Here is a 23,968-nt window from a genome sequence, read left to right as displayed (position 1 = left end):
TTTCGAACCTCACTTTCTCAGTGTATAATACTGTGTTGACTTTTTGAGGTTTTGTAAGATTGAAATTATGTGCTCTTTATAGTATGTTTTTATGATTTACTTTTGTTAAAAATAATTAGAAGCCGTAGATATTGTTCCCACTCTAGAAACTATGGTGTTTGACAGCCCTATCTGAGGCCCATTTGTACCTGTGTTGGACTATTTACCTTTAAGAGTTCTAGTCATTAAAACTGTTTGGTTATAAATAACAAAAACAATTTGAGGGTAACTTTAGCCTACATGAATTAAGAAATTAATGAAAGCACATTTATTATAATACACCAAATTGAATAAGAATCATTCATGATATGTTCACAACCTAAATTTATTGTTGCTTTCCATTGCCCCATTAAACTTCATGGATGCAGTCTTCCCCTTTCCTAGATGAAAACCCTGGTGATATTACAATTTTTGTTTTTAGTCTTCTGGAATAGAACAGTCTTATAGTTACTTTAAATCACAAACGTAATTTCAATTGAGTAATTAGAATATACTGGTGTATTAGTTTTCTATTGTTGCTGTAACAAATTAACACAGACTTGATGGCTTAAAACAAATCACATTCATTTTCTTATAGTTCTATAGATCAGAAGTGCAACATGGGTAGGATCAAAAGATCTACCGGTATAAGATTGTACCTTTCTAGAGGCCTGGGGAAGAATCTGCTTTTTTCAGCTTCTAGACACTACCTGAATTCATTGGATTGGTCCCCTTCCTCCATCTTACAAACAAAAATAGCAGAGCGAGTCTTTTTCACATCACATCTCTCTGACCCTCTGTTCTATCTATTCCTCTTCTACTGTTAAGGACTCATGTCATTAAATTGGGCCTATGAGAATAATTCAGAATAATCTGTCCGTCTCAAGGTCATCTGATTAGCAACCTTAATTGTATTTGCAACCTTAATTCCCTTTTGTCATATAACATAAGTACACAGGTTGAGGAATTAGGACATATACCTAATGGCCTGGGGACCATTATCCTGCCTACCATACTTTGGCCGAATAGTCAAAAATTCAACCTTGTGAATTGGGATTTTCTGTAGATAAGCTCATAAGGCATGAGCCAATACACTTCCTTTTAACTTTCCAGTGGTAGCAAACCTGTTTTACATTTAAAAACTTTCCACGTGGTCCCCGGAAAAGTCCCTCTGTTCAGGCTAATGACTCAGTTACCATTCTCCTCTTCACCCTCAGGTGGATGTTAGTCCCACAGCATAGCAGTTGCTCTCTACAAAGTAAGCTGTTCATCTTCCTTTACTAATGTTCTCTTACACTTTCTATGATCAATATCTGTATCGTTTTTCAGGTTAAGGGGTCTGAGAGTAATGGAACAGGTTCTTGAAAGCATTTCTTTATGTATTCAATTGGTTATAGGGTAAAGAGGTGATTTCTAACATTTTAAGGCAAAAAGGTCCATTTATCCTGGTACATAAGGTTGAGCCACTGTACCATGAAATCCAAAGGCTAGGCCTTAGGAAAAACTGAAACTAACATAAAAGCTATGAGTGATTTAAAACTAATTTCTCTCTTCACCTCTTATGTCTGCTTCTTCCTACAAATGAGATTAAGTATTGTCCCTTCTGTGAATAGCTCCCTGGTCTCACATGGGTAAACATGGCTATGCACATACCTCCTGACTTTACATGTTACAAACCTAAGTTGAATTTTCTTTCAGTCCCAAAACAAATTTCTTGTGTGCAAATCTCTGATCCCCCTAGTTGGAGTTTTATGTACATGCTTGTCCAAACAACTGTAGCCTGTGAAATGAGCTGTATTACAAAGAGCAAAATGCCCCACCCCTATGGATTTGGGAAATAGATAAGAGAGAATCATTGTGACTTGGCAAAAATCTCAAAAAACAATGTATCATAGTAGCTTATAAATCTTATAACAGCAATAAAAAAGCGATCATCATTATTGTAGTCAAAGTTTGTTGAGAGCCTTTTATGATCAGGCCCTGCATGAATTGTTATATGGAACTGTCATATCACCTCAACCCCATGTGGAGGTTCAGAATTTTCTTGATTTAATGAAATAAAAATTGAGGCTCAGAGAAGTGAAATAATTTGCTCTGGGTCACACTGGGAGTAAGTAGCGGCCATGACCTAAATCCACATCTCTCTGACTCCAGAGTCCCTCTACAAGATGTAAACAGAATAATACCTTAGCCCAAAAATGCCATGTTTCAAAATATTCTGTACATTTTTACAAGTTATGTCTCTTTTCATGCCTATAACTATGACTGTATTGCTATATCTGTCTAAATCTATATTGTATATGTATATACCTACCCATACCACTCCCCCCTTCTCTCTCTTTCTCTCTGGATATATATTTAAAAGTTAATACTGGCTACCTCTGATAATGGAATCATTTGTTATTCAAATCCTATTTTCTGTCTATTATTTGTAAATGATCACATATTATTAATGATCATAAGAAGATAATTTTGTTTATTTGTGTTAGAAAGAACAAGAAGTGTGTTGAGCTCCTTTTCTTATTTTGCTAGGTTTCTGGAGAGTGAAAGTTTTCTTTAGGTGGCTTCTTGTCTTCTTTCTACCACAGCTCAAACAGAATTGTCCTGTTTCCTTTTTCTAACTAAAATCTTTCCAATCAACATAGTGGCTAAGACACTTGTACTATCTTTGTAAACGTATGGGGTTTAAAAAAACAAAACTGTGAATTAGCTGCTCAATGACATTTGCCCTGCCCCACCCCCCAAATAGAATATCAAGTGCTGTAGCTTTTGCAATTATATTCTATGTTGTTTTCCTCCAGGTCCCTTTAAGGATTTCTTATTAAAGTTTACAAAAAATGTCTTTTCTATATACTAAATTTATGAAATACCTACTGAATATCTATTCATACACTACAAATATGTTTCTTTATATTAGCTTACGTATACTAACCACTAACAAGCACAAGCTTCTAATTTAGAAATATCACAGACACATAAAATTGTATAGGTTAAATGTTATGGCTATCCTTGGCGTATTTTTGGAAGCATAGTTTGCCTTCCAAAAAGACAAGAGGTTCCAATTTGGTATAAAGCACAGTCAAAACGTATAAATAAGGCTTAATTTTTTCCAAAATAGTAAATAAATCTTTCTTTTGATTATAAAGTAATGCATAACTTCTTTTTAAAATATCAAAAATCAAGAAGAATTCAAGGAAAAATTAGATAATCACCAGTAATCCTATAATGTAGTGATAATCGTTGTAATATGTTTAGCATATGTATATATCTTGACAAAAAGACAACACAAAAATGTGTTGGACTTTTGTAAGTGAATAAATAGTTCTGCATTAATAGTTGCAGATTATTCAATTACCCAAGTATACAATGATTGATTGTAAAAATCTCTTAGTGTTAGCATTTAATTGCTTATTTTTTAATATGTTGTTGATAAATGTTGTTACATAAACTCATTTGCAGACTTCTGATTATTGTCTTGGAATATTTCCTAGAAGTAAAATTTCAAATGGTATGACTTTTACTAAATACTTTAGATATATTTTGCCTAATTGACCTCTATAAATATTGTACCATTTCTCTTCTGCATATGAAGGGATACATTCTATTTGACTTGCCCTCTGACATAGAACTAGTCCACAGGACAAAATATCTAAAACAATTGTTTTCGGACATTGGTCAACACAACAGTAAGCTCATCATTGTAATCCTTAAGAAAAGGGAGTGCAATAAGGTGAGCTTTATAATTGTCCTGGCCTGTTACCCAGAGGTCATTTCCAGAATATGATGAAGTAAGGGAGAACCAAAACATTTCCTGAGTTGAAGACATAAAGATTATGCTTTGGGGAGAATATGCCACTAGTATTGTATATGTGGAGACAAAATGAGAGCTAAGAGAACCACACAAAGAGAGTTTCAGATATTTGCAGAGAACTTGGAAGTCTTTAACTGAATATCAATCAGTGCAAAGCGTGAAACTCCATGATGTTGAGCAAAGAACAGCTGTTAGGAATGCATAATTACCAGAGCGTTCTACGTTGAACAATTTCCAGAGCTTACACAGGCCTTGAAATTATTCATGTTTTCACCAACGAGAGTAAAGAGACCTGTTGACTGGAGAGAGCATCCAGTAGAACTTCAAAAATATCACTCATCTTTTTTTTTTTTTCAGTTTCAGGTTTATAAAACAATGTAATAGACATTTCTCATTTATAACCCTCACACAGTGATGACCCCCCTCCCCCATCTACTATGCCTCTGACGTCACACACAGCTATTACATTTACACTGTCTCTATTACTAATGCTGTACTGCGCTTCTTGTAAAAAAAAAAAAAAATAATATATATATATATATATATATATATATATATATATATATATATGTATGTATAATTGTAGTGCACATTCATTATTGTTCAGCTTCAGCTTCAGGTGTCCAGTGCAGTGATCAAGCATCTACATCGTCCCTGAGGTGGTCTCCCTAATGAGACAATTGTCCATCGGATACCTTACAAAATCTTTACATTATTGATTGTATTCCCCAAATTGACTTTCGTATCCCTGTGGCCATCTTGTGGTTACTGATTGTGCTTTCTAATCCCCTTACCTTCCCCCTTATACCCAACCCCCCCCCCCCATCCAGCAACCCTCAGTTTTTCCTCTATGTCTCTGAGACTGTTTCTGATTGGTTCATTCATTTATTCTTTTCTTTAGATTCCACGTATAAGTGAGATCATATGGTATTTGTCTTTCTCTGTCTGACTTATTTCACTTAGCATAATGTTCTCTAGGTCCATCCATATTGTTGCAAATGGTAAGATTTCATACTTCTTTATGGCTGCGTAATACACCATTGTATAAATGTACCACAGTTTCTTAATCCAGTCATCTACTGATGGGCATTTTGGTTGTTTCCATGTCTTGGCTATTGTGTATAGTGCTGCAATAAACATAGGGGTGCATACATTTTTTCAAATTAAAGTTATGGATTTCCCTGGATAGATACCTAGGAGTGGAATTACTGGATCATGTGGTAGTTCTATTTTCAGTTTTTTGAGATACCTCCATACTGTTTTCCATAGTGGCTGCACCAATCTGCAATCCCACCAACAGTGTATAAGGGTTCCCTTTTCTCCACATACTCGCCAGCAGTTGTTGTTTGTTGATTTATTGATGATAGCCATTTTGACTGGGGTGAGGGAGGGAACCCTTCTCACTGTAGTTTTTATTTGCATTTCTCTAATGATTAGTGAAGTTGAGCATTTTTTCATATGTCTGTTTGCCATCTGTATGTCCTCTTTAGAAAAATGTCTTTTCATGTCCTCTGCCCATTTTTAATTGGGTTGTTTGGTTTTTTTGTAGTTGAGTTGAGTGAGTTTTTTATAAATTTGGGATATTAACCCCTTATCAGAAATATAATTTGCAAATATGTTCTCCCATTCAGTAGGATGCATTTTTGTTTTATTGATGGTTTCCTTTGCAGTGAAAAAGCTTTTTAGTTTGATGTAATCCCACATGTTTATTTTTCTCTTACTTCCCTTGCCTGAGGGGATATATCAGTAAAAAGCTTACTCCGGATAATGTCTGTAAACTTTCTTCCTATATTTTCTTCTAGGAATTTTATGGTTTTAGATCTTACTTTTAAGTCTTTAATCCATTTTGAATCTATTCTTGTATATGGTGTAAGGAGGTGGTATTGCTTCATTATTTTGCATGTGTTTGTCCGGGTTTTCCACACCGTTTATTGAATAGACTGTCTTTACCCCACTGTAAATTCTTGCTTCCATTGTTGTAGATTAAATGACCATATAGGCATGGTTTATTTCTGGCCTCTCTATTCTGTTCCATTGATCTATGTGTCTGTTTTTATGCCAGCACCGTGCTGTTTTCATTATTGTAGCCTTGTAGAATAATTTCATGTCACGTATCATAATACCTCCCATTTTGTTCGTATTTCTCAAGAGTGCCGAGGCTATCCGGGGTCTTTTATGGTTACATATAAATTTTAGGATTATATGTTCTATTTCTGTGAAAAATGTCCTTGGTAGCTGGATAGGAATTGCGCTGAATCTGAATATTGCCTTAGGCAGTATGGACATTTTAACTATATTAAGTCTTCCTATCCATGAGCGTGGTATATGTTTCCATCCATTTGCATCTTCTTTAATTTCTTTCTTCAGTGTCTTATAATTTTCTGAGTACAGATCTTTTACTTCTTTGGTTAAATGTATTCCTAGGTATTTTATAGTCTTTGAAGCAATTGTAAATGGGATTGTTTTCTTAATTTCTTCTTCTGATATTTGCTATTTGTATATACAAATGCAATTGATTTCTGAATATTAATTTTGTATCCTGCTACTTTATTAAATTCATTTATCAGTTGTAATAGTTTTTTGGTGGAATCTTTAGGGTTCTCTATATAGTATCATATCATCTGCATGTAATGACAATTTTACTTCCTCCTTACCAATTTGGATGCCTTTTATTTCTTTTCCTTGTCTGATTGTTGTGGCTCAAACTTCCAGCACTATGTTGAATAGAAGTGGAGAAAGTGGGCAATCTTGCCATGTTCCTGATCTTAAAGGGAATGGTTTTAGCTTTTCCCCATTAAGCATCATGTTAGCTGTGGGTTTATCATAGATGACCTTTATTATGTTGAGATATGTTCCCTCTATTCTCACTTTCTTGAGTTTTATCATAATGGCTGCTGGATTTTGTGAAATGCTTTTTCTTCATCTATTGATATGATCATATGCTTTTTATTTTTCATTTTGTTAATGTGGTGTATCACATTAATTGATTTGTGGATGTTAAACCACCCTTGCATACCAGGGATGAATCCCACTTGATCATGGTATATGATCTTTTTAATGTGTTGCTGATTTCTGTTTGCTAATATTTTGTTGAGGATTTTTGCATCTATGTTCATTAGGGATATTGTCCTGTAGTTTTATTTTTTGTAATGTCTTTGTCTAATTTTGAGATCAGGGTGATAGTGGACCTTAAAAAGTGTTTGGGAGCTTTCCCTCCTTCTGGATTTTTTGGAATAGCTTGAGGAAAATAGGTGATAATTCTTTTTTGAATGTTTCATAAAATTCACCTGTAAAGCCATCTGTTCCAGGGCTTTTGTTTGTTGGTAGCTTGTTGATTACTGATTCAATTTTCCTGGTGGTAATCAGTCTATTCATGTTTTCTGTTTCTTCTTGAGTTAGCCTTGGAAGTTTGCATTCTCCTAGAAAATTGTCCATTTCTTCCAGATTGTCTAATTTGTTGGCATATAGTTGCTCATAATAATTTCTTCTATTTTTTTTGTATTTCTGTGGTATGTCACTTCTCTTCTTTCATTTCTGATTTTATTAATTTGGGTCCTCTTTTTTTTTTTTTGATGAGTTTGGCTATAGGTTTGTCGATTTTGTTTATCTTCTCTAAAAACCAACTCTGGATTCATTTATCTTTTCTGATTTTTTTCTGGTCTCTATTTCATTTATTTCCACTCTGATCTGTATTATCTCCTTCCGTGTACTCCCTTTGGGCTTATTTTGCTGTTCTTTTTCCAGATCTCTTAAGTGTGAAAATAAACTGTTGATTAGTGATTTTTCTTGTTTCTTTAGATAGGCTTGCATAGCTATGAATTTCCCTCTTAGGACTGCTTTCTCTGCATCCCATATATTTTGAGTCATCGTGTTCTCATTTTCATTTGTCTCGAGATACTTTTTGATTTCTTCCTTGATCTCACGGTTGACACATTCATTATTTAATAACATTTTATTCAGCCTCTATGAATTTGTGTGTCTTCCATTTTTTTTCCTGTGGTTGATTTCTAATTTCATAGCACTGTGGACAGACAAGACACTTGGTATGATTTCAATTTTCTTAAATTTATCAAGACTTGTTTTGTGGCCTAACATGTGGTCTATCTTGTAAAATGTTCTATGTGCACTTCAGAAGAACGTGTATTCTGCAGCTTTGGGGTAAAATGCTCTGAAAATATCGATTAAATCCAAGGGTTCCAATGTGTCATTTAAAGCTGTTTTTTCCATATTGATTTTCTGTCTGGAATTTCTGTCCTTTGTTGTCAGAGATGTGTTGAAGTCCCCTACTACAATAGTGTTACTGTTGATCTCTGTCTTTATGTCAGTCAATATCTGTTTTATATATTTAGGTGCTCCTATGTTGGGTGCATAGATGTTTACTAGGGTTATGTCCTCTTGTCAGATTGATCCCTTTATTATTATGTAGTGCCCATCTTTGTCCTTTAATATTTCTTCATTTTAAAGTCTATTTTGTCAGATATACATATTGCAACAACCAGCTTTTTTCTCATTTCCATTTGCATGAACTATCTTACTCCATCCCTTCACTTTCAGCCTGTGTGTGTCTTTTGATCTGAGGTGAGTCTCTTGTATACAGCATATTCAAGGGTCTTGCTTTCTTATCCACTCAGCCCCCCTGTGTCTTTTGATTGTAGCATTTAATCCATTTACATTTAAAGTGATTATTGATAGGTACATAGTTATTGCCAATTTTTTTTATTTGAAGTTAGATTGTTTTCATCTTTCTTCTGTTACAGAAAGTACTTTTAACATTTCCTGCAATGCTGGCTTGGCGGTAATAAATTCCTTTAGCTTATTCTTTCAATTTCAAATGGTAGCCTTGCTGGATAAGGCAATCTAGGTTGTAGGCCTTTGTTTTTCATCAGTTTGAGTACCTCCTGCCAATCCCTCATGGCCTGCAATGTTTCTGTAGAAAAGTCATTTGATAGTCTTGTAGGAATTCCCTTGTATGTAACCCACTGTCTTTCTCTTGCTGCTTTTAGGATTTTCTGTTCTTTATCTTTGTCATTTTAACTATAATGTTTCTTGGTGTGGACCTGTTTGGGTTTATCCTGGTTGGAACTCTGCACTTCCTGCGCTTGTATGTTGGTTTCCTTCACCAGGTTAGGAAAGTTTTCAGACATTTTTACTTCAAATATGTTCTCGATCCCTTGCTCCCTCTCTTCACCTTCTGGTATTCCTGTGATGCACATGTTGTTGAGCTTGATGTTATCCCAGAGGTCTCTTAAACCATTTTCATTGTTTTTTCTTTTTTTCTTTTTTTTTTTTTTAATAAAAGTTTATTGGAGTGACAATTGTTAGTAAAGTTACATAGATTTCGGTGAACAATTCTATATTACATTATCTATAAATCCCAATGTGTGTTCACCACCCAGAGTCAGTTCTTCTTCCATCACCGTATATTTGATCCCCTTTATCCTCATCTACCACCCCCACCCCCCGTTATCCTCTGGTAACCACTAAACTATTGTCTGTGTCTATGAGTTTTTTTTTCTCATGTGTTTGTCTTGATCTTTTGTTGTTTTTGGTTTATATACCACATATCAGTGAAAGCATATGGTTCTCTGCTTTTTCTGTCTGACTTATTTTGCTTAGCTTTATAATCTCAAGATCCATCTATTTGTCACAAATGGTCCTGTTTCTTCTTTTCTTACCACCAAATGGTATTCCATTGTGTATATATAGTATTCTATTGTGTATATACCACAACTTCTTTATACATTCTTCTATCGAAGGACATTTTGATTGTTTCCGTGTCTTGGCCACCATAAATAAAACTGCAATGAACACTGGAGCACACATATCTTTATGGATAAATGTTTTCAGATTTTTTGGGTAGAGACGCGGGAAAGGGATTGCTGGGACATATGGTAATTCTATTAATTTTTGAGGAACCTCCACACTGCCTTCCACAGTGGCTGCACCAGTCTGCATTCCCACCAACAGTGGATGAGGGTTCCTTCTTCTTCACAGCCTCTCTAACACTTGTTACTATTTGTCTTGTTGATGATAGCCATTCTATCTAGGGTGAGGTGATATCTCATTGTGGTTTTTATTTGCATTTCTCTGATGATTAGTGATGTTGAGCATTTTGTCATATGTCTATTTGGCATTTGTATGTCCTCTTTGGAGAAATGTCTCTTCAACTCCTCTGCACATTTTTCAATTGGTTTGTTTGTTTCTTTGTTGTTGAATTGCATGAGATCCTTATATATTTTGGATATTAGCCTCTTATCAGAGGCACTGTTTGCAGAAACCATTCAGTTGGTTGCCTCTTTATTTTGTCGATAGTTTCTTTTGCTGTGCAGAAGCTTTTAAGTTTGATATAGTCCCATTCATTTTTTTGCTTTTACTTCCATTGCCTTTGGCGTCAAATTCATAAAACGCTCTTTGGACCCAATGTCTGTAAGTTTAGTACCTATGTTTTCTTCTATGCAGTTTATTGTTTCAGGTCTTATGCTTGCCTTTGATCTATTTTGAATTAATTTTGGTACATGGTGACAGATAGCAGCCAGTTTCATTCTTTTGCATGTGGCTTTCCAATTCTCCCAGCACCATTTATTGAAGAGGCTGTCTTTTCTCCATTGCATTTTTTTGCTTCTTTGTCAAAAATTATTTGTCCATGTATATATGGTTTTATTTCTGAGTTCTCAATTCTATTCCATTGATTTACTTGTCTGTTTTTCTGCCAGTACCATGCTGTTTTGATTATTGTTGCCCTGAAGTATAAGCTAAAGTCAGGGAGTGTGGTACCTCCAGCATTGTTCTTTTTTCTTAAGATTGCTTTGGCTATTCGGGGTCCATTGTGGTTCCAAACAAATAGGATGATTTTTTTGTTTGATTTCTTTAGAAAATGCCGTTGGGATTTTGATGGGGATTGCATTAAATCTATATATTGCTTTGGGTAATATGGCCATTTTAACTATGTTGATTCTTCCAATCCATGAGCATGGAATGTCTTTCTATTTCTTTGTGTCTTCTTCAATTTCTTTTAAAAATGTTGTAGTTTTCAGCATATAGGTCTTTCACATCCTTGGTTAAATTTATTCCTAGGTTTTTATTCTTTTTGCTGCAATTGCAAAAGGAATTTATTTTATGTATTTCTTTTTCTGAGATTTCATTGTTAGTATATATGAATGCAATGGATTTTTGTACGTTGATTTTGTAGCCAGCAACTTTACTGTATTTGTTGATTCTTTCTAATTGCTTTTGGTGGAGTCTTTAGGGTTTTCTATATATAGCATCATTCATCTGCAAAGAGTGACAATTTAACTTCTTCATTCCCAATTTGGATGCCTTTTATTTCTTTCTCTTGCCTGATTGCTCTGGCAGGGACTTCCAACACGATGTTGAAAAGCAGAGGTGATAGCAGAGAGCCTTGTCGTGTTCCTGAATGTAGAGCAAAGGGCTTCAGTTTTTCACCATTAATTATGAGATTATCTGAGGGTTTGTCATATATGGCCTTTGTCATGTTAAGGTATTTTCCTTCTATACCTATTTTATTGTTTTAATCATAAAGGGATGTTGTATCTTGTCAAATGCTTTTTCTGCATCAATTGATATAAGCATATGATTTTGGCCTTTATTTTGTTTATTTGATGTATCACATTGATGGATTTGCAGATGTTGTTGAACCATCCATGTGCCCCAGGGATGAACCCCACTTGGTGGTGATGAATAATCTTTTTAATGCATTGTTGTATTCGATTTGCTAGAATTTTGTTTAGGATTTTTGCATCTGTATTTATCAGAGTTATTGGTCTGTAGTTCTCTTTTATTGTGCTGTCCTTACCAGGTTTTGGTATCAGGGTAATGTTGGCCTCATAAAATGAGTTAGGGAGTATTGTCTCTTCAAGTTTTGGAAGAGTTTGAGCAGGATTGGTGCAAGATCCTCTTTGAAAGTTTGGTAGAATTCACTAGTGTAGCCATCTGGTCCTGGACTTTTGCTTTTGGGAATGTTTTGGATAACTGATTCAATTTGTTATTGGTGATCGGTCTGTTCAGATTTTCCAGTTCTTCATGGTTTAGCCTAGGAAGGCTATATGTTTCTAAGAACGTGTCCATTTCTTCTAGGTTATTGAATTTGGTGGCATATAGTCCTTCATAGTATTCTTGGATGATCCTTTGTATTTCTCTGACATCTGTAATAACTGCCCCTTTTTAATTTCTGATTTTGTTTATTAATGTCTTCTCTCGTTTTATCTTAGTGAGCCAAGCCAAAGGTTTGTCAATTTTGTTAATCTTTTCAAAGAACCAGCTCTTTCTCACATTATTTTTTCTTTTGTCTTTTTGTTCTCTATTTCATTTAGTTCTGTTCTGATTTTATATTTTTGTTTCTTCTGCTGTCCTTGGGTTTCATTTTTCTTCTTTCTAGTTCTTTAATGTGTAACATGAGGTATTTATTCGGGATTTTTTTCTTGTTTCTTGATTGATATAGCATGTATCTGTTAGATGATATTACGTTTCCCTCTTAAAACTGCTTTCGCTGCACTAAAAAATTTTGGTAGGATGTGTTTTCATTGTCATTTGTTTCTATGTATCTTTTGATCTCTCCTCTAATTTCTTCTTTAACCCAGTCGTTCTTTAAATGTATGTTGTTTAATCTCTATGTATTTGTAGTTTTTCCTGCTTTCTTTTTGCAGTTGATGTCCAATTTCAAAGCCTTGTGATCAGAGAATATGCTTGGTATGATTACAATCTTCTTAAATTTGCTGAGGTTAGTTTTTTGTGCCAATATATGGTCTATCCTTGAGAATGTTCCATGCACACTAGAAAAATATATATAGTCTAATGTTTTAGGGTGAAGCACTCTATAAATGTCAATTAGGTCCATTTCATCTAATGTGTCATTTAGGGCTGCTACTTAATTATTTATTTTCTGTTGGGATGATCTATCCATAGCTGTCAATGACGTATTTAGGTCCCCTAGTATAATTCTGTTTTCATCAATTTTTCCCTTTAGTTCTATTAGTAGTTGCTTGGTGCATTTCGGTTCTCCCTGATTGGGGGCATAAATATTGATGACTGTTATGTCTTCTTGTTTTATAGTCTCCTTTACTATTATGCAATGTCCATCTTTGTCTCTTGTTACCTTTTTCACCCTACAGTCTGTGTGATCTGATATCAGTATAGCTACACCTGATTTTTTTCTGGATACCATTTGCTTGGAATGTCAATTTCCACCCTTTCACTTTGAGCCTGTGTTTATATTTGTAGCTGAGATGGGTCTCTTGGAGACAGCATATGGTTGGGTTTAGTTTTTTGATCCAGTCTGCTACGCTGTACCTTTTTATTGTTGAGTTCAATCCATTTACATTTAGGGTGATTATTGATATGTGAGGATATCCTATCATTCTATCTTTAGCTTTCTGGTAAGACTTTGTCTCCATTGTTTCTTTGTCTTTTTGTTGTTGTCTATTATTTCTATGTGGTGGTATTCTATGATGTTTCCCTTTGTTTCTTCTTTTATTACAGTATATATTTCAGTTCTGGATTTTTTTTTTGAGTGGTTACCCTTAAGTTTATGTAAAAGAAAGTTTGATGTTTAGAGTATTCCATTTTCTTCAGCATGCCTACTTTCTCCATTCCCATATTCCGGTTTCAGGACTTTACTCTACCCCTTTTTATGTTTTGGTTGCCACAAATTGTCCCTGTTGATGTGGTCGAATAGCCTCCTTTAGTATTTCTTGTAGTGCAGGTCATGCATTCGAGAATTCCCTCAGCTTTTGTATGTCTGGAAAGGTCTTTATTCCTCCTTCATATCTAAAGTATATCTTTGCTGGTTATATTATTCTTGGCTCATAATTCCTCTATTTCAATAGTTTGGATAGTTGGTTCCATTCCCTCCTGGCTTATAGAGTCCTGCTGAGAAATCTGATGATAATCTAATGGGCTTTCCTTTGTAGGTCAACCGTCTTCTTTTCCCTGATGCCTTGAGGATTCTTTCTTTGTCTTTGGTTTTTGACAGCTTGAATACAATGTGCCTCGGAGAAGGTCTGTTGGGGTTGAGATAATTAGGTGTTCTATTTGCTTCTTGGATTTCTAGGATCCAGTTCTTTCCACAAGTTTGGAAGTTCTCATCGACTATTTGTTTGAATATACTCCCTGTTCCCTTCTCTCTTTCTTCTCCTTCTGGTTTGCCCAATATTCTTATAGTGCTCTTTCTTATGGAGTCAGAAAGTTCTTGTAGAGTTCTTTCATTTCTTTTAAGTCTCAAGTCTCTTTCTTCTTCCATCATGTCATTTCCAGGTTTCTATCTTCGATGTCACTGATTTTTTTCCTCCAACTTGTCAACTCTACTACCTAAGCTGGCTATTTCATTCTTAATTTCTTCTCTTGAGTTCTTAATCACCAGAAATTCTATTTGTTCTTTTTAAAATTTCAATCTCTTTGGTAAAATGTTCATGTTGTTCTTTGATTGTGTTCTGAGTTCATTAAACTGCTTTCTGTGTTTTCTTGCATCTTGTTGAGTTTTTTTCAGAACTGCAATCTTGAATTCTCTGTTGTTTAAGTCACATATTTCCATATCTTTAAGTTCATTTTCTGGAGACTTTCCCTTCTTTCTGAGCTGTCTTGTTTCCTTGTTATTCATGGCAGTTAATGATTTATTATTTGTCTTCCTAGACATCTACAGGAGTGGGTCTGCAACAGGTTGATTGGAAGAGGTCTTTCTTTTGTTTTCCAGTATGTGTTTGTAGAATGCTTTTTTTCTCTCCGACTGCAGCCTTTTTTTTCTGTCTCACATGGTTGTGCTATGTTTTTCTCTGCACTATTCCAGCTTCGCACACATTGGGGGGATTCCCTGGAAGGCAGACTTCTCCTCTGTTAACAGTTCGCCTGGGTCATTGGGCACCGTGTTCCGTATGGGGATGCGTAAGAACTTTTGAAGTTCTAAAGCTCTTCCTGCACCAGATTCAGAGCCCATGTGTTTCAGCAGTTCTGTTCACTCCTGCAAGGATCTGCCCGGATAGGTGAGAACAGGGGCGGGGTGAGTTGTGAGAGGTGGCCCAGAGCAATTGCGGTGACCACAACCACAGCCAGTCCGCTTCTACAGCTCCCTCCCCTTTGCCAGAACTAGTTGGGCTGCAAATCTGTCACTGCGGACCACAGTTCTCAGAACTGCAAATATTCTGTTCTGGATCTGACACTGCTACTGTTCTGCTTCTAGCACTGGGCAGGTGGGGATGGAGAACTTGTCTTCTGTGTCGCTGATTCCATCCTCTGCCTCAACTACCTGCTGTTAATTCTTTCAAGTGAGTTCTTTATTTCAGTTATTGTATTCTTTAGTTCTAACTGGTTGTTCATTATGATTTCTCTATCCTTCTTTATGTCGTCACTAAGTTCCTTAAACATTCTTATCATCAGTGTTCTGAACTCTGTCTCTGATTGGTTGGTAACCTCTATTTCATTTGGTTCCAATTCTGTAGGTTTCTTTGGTTCTTTTATTTGGGACATGTTTCTTTGTTTCCGCATTGTGGCTGACTCTATGTGTTTGCTTCGATATATTAGGTAGATCCCCTAGGGTTCTTGGTTTTTACTGGGTTATGTCATGTAGTATGTGTCCTTATGTTTGACTTGCACCACTTCCATATTGTCCTATGCGTGTGCTCCAAGGTGATCCTTTTGTGTGTATATTGTCCTATTACCTTCATCTTAATTGCTTCTGGCTTGTCAGTAGGTGGGATTGACTCCTAGGCTGAATAGTTATGAGATTTGGCTCTGCCCACAGTGTATGTTCTGCTGTGTGAGGGTTGACCGTTCAAATGGCTCCTATGGGCTCTTGTGCCTGTAGAGAATTCCCTCTGTGTGTGTCACTTGTAAGTCAAGCTTGGTAATACTCTGGTTTTGGTCTGGAGTTGGACTCTGGGTGTGTTGAATCTTGTGCCTCTTGAGCTGAGCCCTGGTGTAGGGCAATTTCAGAAGAGAGCAAATCACCAAGCACAACAACAACAACAACAACAACAAAAAAACAACACTCACATGTAAAAACAACCAATAACCCATAATCAACACAGGCAAAATATCAAAAATACAAAAACAAAACAAAACAACAGAAAAGCAACGCCAGTCTTGGCTTAAGCCCACCAAGTATTCCTCAGGTTGTCCTCTGCTGTACAAAAGGGTCCTCTGTGTCTTGTACAGGCAGAGCTGGTCACCTGGTGCCAGAGTGACCTTGAGACTGCAGTTCTAGATAAGTGGGGCTATGGGTATGGATGGTAGTTTTCACAAAGTCAATGCAGTTTCTGCTCTTGCCTGCACATATGCACCCTGAGAGTAACACAGACAGCCATGTGCCCAGGTCGCCTGAGTCTTAGGACACTTCTTCCGTGTGTGTGTGTGTGTGTGTGTGTGTGTGTGTGTGTGTGTTTGCGGGGGGAGGGTGGGATATTTCTGACCTGCTGAAAGCCGAGAGCTGCATCTGCCTGCTGCTGACCTCTGGGTGTATCTCCGCAGTTGTAATTGTACTGCCCTAGGCAGGGCCAGAAAAGGTGGGGGTGGGGGATAGAGGAGTCTTCTCTCTCCCAGCCCAGGATTGTCACACTCTTTCTAGCCTCTTCTCTGGGTCAAAACTGCAAGCTGGGTCTTCCCAGATCCTGAGCACTACGGCTCCTCTGTATCTGACACTACTCCTCAGTTCAGGGGCCAGCTTGAGTCTCTGGAAGGGAAGAGGTAGGATTGGGAGAGTGGGAAGTGGGGCTCTGGTATGGTATTTACATCCTTTGTCCAACCTAGGTCCCAACTGGAGGTGTCAGCTGAGGTTACTGCCTCAAAAGCTGGATACGCTGCTCCCTCGGTGGGAGAGATCAGCTGTGGGGCACAGGGAAAGAGCCCACTTCCTGGCTCTTGCGGTCTCAGTTCTGTCCTGGGACAACCTGCATCTCCATATCTGGCCCTATCTCCACTCTGCTCCCTTCCCTTTTCTCCCACTTGCCCAGTTTGCCCACCTTCAAGTAATCCTCATACGAGTGTCTTAACTGTTCTGTGTGATGAGCAAAGAGTCCTTTGATGGGTATAGATGTTCAATTTGTGGTAAGTTCCAGAGAAGAACTCAAGAAGACCGCTTCACTGCCACCATTCCTATGACATCCAGCATCACTCATCTTAGTGGTGTGGCTAAACTAACTCTTTAGAAAGGCCACTCTAGGCTTTCCAAAAAGCAAAACAAACGAACAAAGAAAAATTATTAAAATGATTGGGCTGATCTACAAATAACAGCTTACCCAAATAATGTCTAACATCTTTAATAGAATACTACAAAACTCATCGCTAACAATGTACAAGTCACAGAGTCAAATGTTCTGCATCCCATAAAAGGTCACTAGACATGCAATTAAGCAGAAAATTGAGGCTCATACTCAGGAGAAATGTAATTAATAGAAATAGACCCAGAATGATTGAATTAGCAAATAACTTTAATGTTACTATTATAAATATGTGCAATGATGTAAAGGCAATCATGGACCCAGTGAGGAAAAAATGGAAGATATAAACAATCTTAGAATGCCAGAATGTTAAAAATGTTATAAGTTGCACATAAACTTCTAGAAATGAAAAATAAAATGTTAGAAATTAGATTTACAATGAAACAGACACTGCCAAAGAAACAATCAACTGAATGACATAGAAAGAGGAAATATGTCAACATAAACAGAGAGAAAAGGGACTGGAAAACTTAACAGCTTTGCTGACCTGCTGGATATCTATATCTACATCTGTATCTCTCTGCGTATTTATAATATGTGTAATTCGGGTGCCATAAGGAAAGAAGAATGAAGGAAGGAAAGACAAAGTGTTTGAAGATAGCAATTAATGATGGACTTTTAAAATTTTTTTTGAATTTAGTAAATATTATAAACTAACCAATCCAAGAAACTCAACAAACTCCAAGCATAATAACAAAGAAATCACACCAAGTCACAAATAATCAAACTGACTAAAAATGAGTAAGAAAGATAATAAGTAAAAACAGCAAGAAACAAAAGATACATGACATATAGAAGATAAAGAATAAGAAAAAAACATCAACTTCTCAGAAACTATCTAAACCAAATGATAAGGGGAAAAAGACATATTTAAAATGCCGAAAGAAAAAGAAACATGTTGAATTAAAATTCTATGTTTAGCAAAAATATCTTTCAGGAATGAAGCTAAATACTTTTTCAAACAAAAAACGAGAGATTTCATTGTCGGTAGACGAGGACTACAATGAAATGTTCAAGGGCACACTTTTAAGGCAGTAGACAAATTAAACATGAATCTACACAAAGGGACAAAGACCATAAAGTGGAAAATATGTAGGTTAATATACAAAAACATTTTCTCACTTTTAATATATTTAAAAATAATTCACTATTTAAAGCAAAAATAATAACAGTGTATTGTGTGGTTTATGACATATGTAGCAATAAATGTATAATATCAGTGTCACAAAGGACGGGGGGAGAAAGGGTAGTATGATGCTGTAAGTTTCTTATATGTGAAATTGTATATTATTTGAAGGTAACTTGGGATAATTTAAAGTTGAATATTTTAAAACCTTAAGCGACAAGAGAGTCAGAGGGAAAGAGAGAGCAAAATCAAGAAATTGATAAACAGAAAAATGGCTAAGAAGCTAATAGTATAAAACAGAATCCAAAAGAATATAGGAAAAGAAGAAAAAAGGACAAATATTAACAAATGATTTTAAAAAATAGCTAAGTGGTAGAATTAAAACCAACTTGTTGATAATAATATCCATGTAGTCTAAATACTACAATTACAAAGAAAATAATTTTAGTTTGAATTAAAAAAGAAAAAGAGCATGGCTAAACTATATCCTATTTGACACTTTCCTTTAAAAATAATGATTCATTAAGTAAAAGGATGGGAAAAGACCTATGGAAATGCTATAGTAATATCAGATAAAGTAGTCTTTAGAACAAGAAATTTAACAAATGATAAAAAAAGGGGCATTTTATAAGAAAGAGGTCAATACCAGAAGGCATAAAAATTCTAAATGCGTTTTCACCTAATAATAAAGCAACACATAAATTAAAGCTTGTAGAACTGAAAAGAAACAAAAAGAAATGATCCACAATTATAGTTGAAGATGACAACACCTCTCTCTTGGTAATCGATAGTATAAATAGACAAAATACTTAGAACACTGCAATCAAGAACATCAAATAGCCTATACTTTTTCAATGCACACAGAACATTCAGTAAGACAGACCTTGTTCAGGGCCTCGCAACATATTTCAATACATTCAAAACGATTGAAATCACAGAGTATATTCTTTGACATCAATAGAATTAAACAAAAATCAATAAGAGAACGATGGGAACAATCTCCAAGTTTTTAGAACTCAGTTACTGTACTTTTAAATATGCCTGCATCAAAGAGTAAATTACAAGGGAAACCAAAAAAAAATTAAACTGAATTACATTTAACACACAATGTGTCATAATTTGTGGAATGCAGGTACAAAAGAGATTATGAGGAAATGACTTTAAATACTTCATTAGAAAAAAAAAGAAACAGCTAAAATCAATGTAGTAAGCTTCTAATATAATAAGATAAAAGGAGAGAAAATTAAATTGAAATTAAGTACAAGGACAGACGTAACATAGGTGGAAACAGAATCCAATAGAATAGAAAGCTGGCAAATAATAGAGGAAAAAAATACATAATTAAAAAACAAACATTGATAAACCTCTATCTAGTCTGATCAACACAAAAAAGAAGGTACACATCGCTATCATCAGAAATTAATGATGGAGTATCACCACAGATCCTACAGATATTAAAAATAAAAATGTAAGACGTTATAAACAAGTTTATGTCAAGTCATTTAACAATTTTGATGAAATGGACATATTCTTAGAAGAACACATTATCCAAAATGACTCCAGAAGAAACAGAAAATCTAAATAACTCTATAAGAGTTAAGGAAAATGAATTTATAGTTTAAAACCTTTCCACAACAGGAAATTTCAGGCTCAGTTTTCTTCACTGGTAAATTTGATCAAACATTTAAGAAAGAAATAATACCAGTCCTACAAAATATGTTCTTAGATAATAAAGGAAGAGGGAAAACTTGCCCACTAATATTATGAGGCCTGTGTTATTCTAATAACAAAACTAGGCAAATAAAATGTTTTACCAGAAAAGAAAACTACTGTGTTTCCCCGAAGATATGACCTAGCCGGACAATCAGCTCTAATGCGTCTTTTGGAGCAAAAATTATATTATATAAGACCCGGTCTTATAGTACAATAAGACCGGGTCTTATATAATATAATATGAGACTGGGTCTTATTTTGCTATAAGACCGGGTATAATATAATATAACATAATGTAATACCGAGTCTAATATTAATTTTTGCTCCAAAAGATGCATTAGAGCTTATTTTCGGAAAACATGGTATAGACATAGACACAAATATTTTTTGGCAAAATATTATCAAATTTTAACCTGCAATACATAAAAAAGGCTAATACATCCTGTCAAGTAGGGCTTATTTCACAAATATAAGGGTGATTTAATATTTGAAAATCAGTGTAATTTGTAGATTTAGGGAATCAATTTTTAAAGAAAAACACATCCATTCATCTCAATAAGCAAACATGAAACATTGCCAAAATTTAGTACCCAGTGACAAGAGCCAGAATTGGGGTGGGAGGAGGGATTAAGTACAGAAGGTTGTAAGAGAACTTCTTAGCATGCTGGGAATGTTTTATATCTTGAATGTTGTGGCAGTTGCAAGGATGAGTACCATAGGGGAGGAAAAAAAATATATTTTTCCTCTACCCATGTTAGGTTTTTCATCTGGAGACCTGCAAATAAGATGGCAAAAGACAAATTAACAATAGGAAAACAAACAAAAAATTAATAACATGTACATTGCACACGTATATGTGGTGTATACATGGGAGTATCCGGCGATAAGTAACCCACAGGGATGAATAGAACTTATACGTAGCACTTTAGGCTACACAAAGCAGAAGAGATTGGGGCTTCTGGGAGGGGGAGGCCAGTTATGGGAAGAGGAGAAGGAAAAGTATCTTAAGTAAAAGTAGTCTTATAAGATTTGTAATGGAGATTCTGTGCCTGCCTTCTCCATTTATGAGTTGTTAGGGATCCTCTGTTTTGTGGTAGGGGAGAGGGAGATAACTTTTACAAATGGAAGGACATTTCCTTTATCAATGTAAATTTCCTTTCCAAAAAGAAAATGTGGCCCTGTTTTTAGAGCTTTCTTTGCATCTGCTGGTTCTCAATGGCCAATAGCTAAAACTAATCCATAAACCAAAGAGGCATATATGGATACCCTTCAATACATTTATCAAAACTTATCTAACAATGCACTTAAAGAGGGTTCATTTTATTTCATGTAAATTTACCTGAATACAGAAACACGATTATGCCAAGTTTTATTGTCATCAATAGTGCAAGAGAGTAAAAATTTTAAAAAGTGTTTCCTCACATTGCAAAACACAAGTTTCTCTTTAAATCAGAAGCTTTCTGAATTTACTTTTGAGATTGATCACTTAATGGAATCATCTTCAGCTCATTAAAATTTTGAAATCAAATAAAGAAATTCTAATATATTAATTTGATGGTAAAAGAAGGACTACTGTGTTATATATTTTGCATGTTTACATTGAAATTGGGAAGAAAGCTCTAGTGACTTGATTATTAAGAAGCCAGTAGTCGCATATGCAAATGTTTCAGAGGATAGGCAAGTAACATACCACAAACAAGACTGTACAGAGAGAATTGGACCCACAGGAAAGTGAATAACTCATCTAAAAGTTTTCAGATTCTACTTTTGAAAAAAACTAGTTTCAGGCAAACAAAAGTATCTGAGGGTAGATAAGTCCAGAATTTGTGATGTCATAAAATAATCATTGACTTAGAAAGTAGAATGTTCTTTTAAATTTAGCTTCAATAATTTAAATCGCCTTCCAAGTTTCTTGAGGTATTTTACACTTTCATCTTTGTTTTCACTATTTAACTTTTATTTCATTAGGTGCTAATAGGGTTATTAAACCTTAATTCATTTCTTTGAACTATTGTGACTTTACAATATCTTAATTTTATATTTGTCACCAATCTGAAGTAAATAATGACATTTTTAGATTTTAAGAAAACTAAAAAAGTTAATAGCTCTCTCAAACTGAAGGTCTGGTAATGTATAGGACACTTTATGAAAGAAGTATAGAGGAGGAAGAAACTTTTTTTTTTCTTTTTCCTTTACTCTCCTAGGTACAGAGGCTGGGGACCCTGCAAATTAAACTCACAAAAGAGATCAACAAGAGAAAAACAACAGATTTGGATGTATGTACATACATATGTATGTACGCATGTACATGCATACAAAGGAAAGTGATTCCAGGAGGAAGTTAGAATCTGAGGCTATATACATACCATCTTAAGCTGAACAAAGGAAAAGGAATTTGAGACTTTTAGGGGAGAGAGGAAAATTATGGGAACATGAGGGGAGGGATTATCGTATTTTTTAGCATGTTTTTCTATGCAGATATGAGTCATTTCAGGTACTAAGGGTTGTCTCCAGATTAAGGAGACACTTTTTTTTTTCCTAGTAAGGAAGGAATAGACATAAATACAAATGGTAACTTATATCCTGCTTTTAAAAAGAAAGTGGAAAGTCAAGGACCTAATTGATTTCAGCTCAAAACAATCCTTATGGCAAAGTGGAATATTTAGGGTGGTGTAGTCTGGCCTCCTCAGAGGGAAGCAGAAATAGTTTGAATTAATAATCTTCCTTATGTTCTTGATTAACTTTAAATATTTTAGATCACAGATAAAATATACTTGTGTTATGTTATCAATTAATCAGTCATCATGTATTTATTAAATGCTTATGAATCTGGCAGATCTAAAAATGGCATCTAAGAAATGCTCTCTCTCTCTCTCTCTCTCTCTCTCTCTTTCTATATATATACATATACCTTGAGGTATATATATCTTGAGAATTGGAAGACAGGACCATGTTTTCCCTGCATATTAAATATATATATATATATATATATACACACACACACACATATATGTATATATATGTATACACATAAATTAATTGATTTGTTAGGATATAGGAAGAGAGGTGAGGGACATGAAATAAGTATTTAAAATTGACTTTAATAATGGCATGTTTTTTTATTTTTATTCCTTCTTAAAACTGTTCACTGTTGTTATCCCCTCATTGCCCAAGGTGATCAGATACCATATTTTTCAATGTCATTCTGGGATTTTTTTCTTTCATAGATTTTGTTACTGAAGAGCGGATTTTTGGTTACGTCTCAGGAAAGAATTCAAAGGTACACTGAATAAGCCCAGCAAGCAGTAAATTTATTGAAAGAAAGAGGATAGGACAGTGCCCTTCTAGAGTTAGGAGTGGACAGGCTGGGAAAATAGCCATTGCTCGGACAAGGGCTGGGGGTTGGGGATTTGTTATTTTCTAAATGAGGGTGCAAAATATTCAAGACTTAGGGATGGTGTTACAGGTGTTCCCAGGCGTCTTTGCTGATCACGCCTTCCCCATGGGAGGAAGGAGTCCCCCCCACCCCTTATTTGGCCCTTGTTGGAACTGTCATGGCGACACAGGTTGTAGAGATTTTCCTTGTAATGTTAATATAATAGTCTATTACAATCAGCTAAAGTTTACCTTGAGGAGAAAGGTGGCATCCTGGGTCTGCTTTTGGCCATTGGAATCAAGTTCTACCTGGTCTGGTAGCTGCACCTTTTCTAAAGAATGATCTCATCTTCTCTATCCTTTGTTTTCCCACACTTCCTCCTTTCCTTCCTCCCAGCTCTGGCCCCATGGCCTGTTCTTTCTATTATATCTAAAGTAACAGTTCCTCACCATTAAGCCCATTATTTTGTAAAATCTATCCCAAGAAGTTATGTTGATCTCTCCTCATTTTTTCTCAAGTTTTTTTTTTTTTTTTTTTTTCTTTTTTTTTTCTTCTTCTCATTTTGTAAATCTGGTTACTAGAGGAAAGACAGCAACCATTCACTTTAGGGAAAGTCTATTTTAAGTACCAGCTGCTTTTGGGGGAAAAGGTTGGAGACTTCAATCCTTCATCTCCTTTTTCTATAACAATGCTAGCTCCCA

This window comes from Rhinolophus ferrumequinum, chromosome 2 (genome assembly GCF_004115265.2).
Source record: "Rhinolophus ferrumequinum isolate MPI-CBG mRhiFer1 chromosome 2, mRhiFer1_v1.p, whole genome shotgun sequence".
Lineage (NCBI taxonomy): Eukaryota > Metazoa > Chordata > Mammalia > Chiroptera > Rhinolophidae > Rhinolophus > Rhinolophus ferrumequinum.
This window is presented reverse-complemented; position numbering follows the sequence as displayed.